The 2,142-nt window shown below is 45.1% G+C and overlaps 1 non-coding gene across 1 annotated transcript; it reads left to right on the top strand.

Annotated features, from left to right (window-relative positions):
* The first annotated feature begins 1,464 nt into the window (after positions 1–1,464).
* On the top strand, positions 1,465–1,536 carry TRNAA-CGC (transfer RNA alanine (anticodon CGC)). The gene has a single exon. It is a non-coding gene; the product is annotated as a tRNA-Ala (tRNA).
* Positions 1,537–2,142: the final 606 nt, after the last annotated feature.

The following is a 2,142-nucleotide window of genomic DNA, read 5'->3' on the forward strand; positions in this document are numbered from 1 at the left end:
GAGAGGTAAAGAATGTTCTTTAAACAGTATATATATATGTATATGTATATATATGTAACCATAACAGGGTTCACAAGGGTAAGGAACAAGGATGGATGGGAAAAAAAATATGAAATACAAAACCAATCCTTTGCAAAGGTGTGGGGTGCAGCAGGAAGGACCATGTGGCAGAGAAGCAGGGGAACCAGGGGCAGTTCTCTCATCCAGGCAAAGGCAGGGTCCAAAGAGAATTAATGGCTGCAGTGTCCTCCTTTTTATAGCCTTGCTGGACAGGGAGGGGGAGTGGAACAGATTAACTGTTTCCCAGGAGGAAAACTCCCTGCATGGAGGGCAATGCTCTTACAAGCCCTCCCCCCCTGCTTCTAGGATGGGCGTTAACCCATCACATAGCCTTTGCCCTTTCCTCTGATTTCTTGTCCTCAGACAGTTTTATCATGTCTTTTTTTCCAAAGGTGCAAATTCCCTGCAAGTAAGGGTTACCTGAGGACTTGTTTCAAGTACTGGCATTTTAAAGAAGTGGAAGCTGACTGAAATACGTGTATGAAAATACAGGATTTTCTTTTCTTCAGATGTGTTCAGATCAGCTCTCTGTAATTTGTAAAGCAAACAATTCTTAAGTCCAAAATTCACCAGCTTGGTCAGATCCAGGCTCCAGCTGACAGCTTCTGCAACACCCACCTGTTCAAGAGTCAGATTCAATGCAGTATGAACATCTGAAATTTCATTCAAGTAGATTCAAAAATTGGTGGCCTGGACTTTATTGCTATCTACAACTACCTGAAGGGAGGTTGTGGCCAGGAGGGGGTTGGTCTCTTCTCCCAAGCAACCAGCACCAGAACAAGAAGACACAGTCGCAAGCTGTGCCAGGGGAGGTTTAGGCTGGATGTTAGGAAGAAGTTCTTCCCAGAAAGAGTGATTTGCCATTGGAACGTGCTGCCCAGGGAGGTGGTGGAGTCACCATCACTGGAGGTATTCAAGAGAGGACTCGATGTGGCACTTAGTGCCATGGTTTAGTAGTCATGAGGTGTTGGGTGACAGGTTAGACTTGATGATCCTTGAGGTCTTTTCCAACCTTATTGATTCTATGATTCTATGACAGCACAGTGGTATAATGGCACTCAGAGAACCTCAGCTATGGAAAGCCATGAGATCCCTGAAGTTGCCTCACTATGTGCTTGAAACCAGGGTGAGTTCAGTAGCCAGTTGTCACTGTCAAATGTGTTGCAGAGCACAAAGGAGGCTTTAGATTATCTTTCCAACCAAACTTCAAAACCCTCTACCTGAAAATGAGCAAACCTGACAATCCCATTGAGGTTCAAGGTCTTTTATTTTGTGGCATACTACTTGTTATGGGTAGCACAATGGTCCGCTTTGTGCTTGTCAAGACTGCTTGTAGAGCAGCCAAGAGAGATCACAGAATCATACAGAGTCACAGAACGGTAGAGGTTAGAAAGGACCCAACTTGGGGATGTAGCTCAGTGGTAGAGCGCACGCTTCGCATGTGTGAGGTCCCGGGTTCAATCCCTGGCATCTCCAGAGGCTTTCATTTCTGGAGGAGTTCAAGAGGGGATTGGACAAGGCACTTGGTGTCATGTTTTAGTCATGAGGTCTGTGGTGACAAGTTGGACTCGATGATCTTTGAGGTCTCTTCCAACCTTAGTGATTCTGTGTGACCTCTTGAGATCATCTAATCCAAACCCCACTCTTAAAGCAAATTCATCTAGAATAGGTTGCACAGGATTGCATGCAGGCGAGTCTGAAACATCTCCAGAGAAGACTTTACAACCTTTCAGGGTAACCTGTTCCACTGGTCTGTCACCCTCAAAGCAAAGAAGTTTGAACTCACATGCAGATGGAATTCTTGTGTTTGAGTTTGTGGACATTGCTCCTTGTCCTGACACTGGGCACCACTGAAAAGCATCTAGCCGCATACTCTTAACACCTGCCCTTTTGATATTTATAAGCACTAATAAGATCCCCTTCCAGTCTTCTCTGGGTGAACAACCTCATGTCTTTCACCCTTTCTTCATAAGAAGGATAACCCAGTCCCCTAATCATCTTCATAACACTCCACTGGACTCTTTTCACAGTATCACAGTATAACTAAGGTTGGAAGAGACCTCGAGGATCATCGAGTCCAAC

Source organism: Dryobates pubescens, chromosome 6 (assembly GCF_014839835.1).
Source record: "Dryobates pubescens isolate bDryPub1 chromosome 6, bDryPub1.pri, whole genome shotgun sequence".
Classification (NCBI taxonomy): Eukaryota; Metazoa; Chordata; class Aves; order Piciformes; family Picidae; genus Dryobates; species Dryobates pubescens.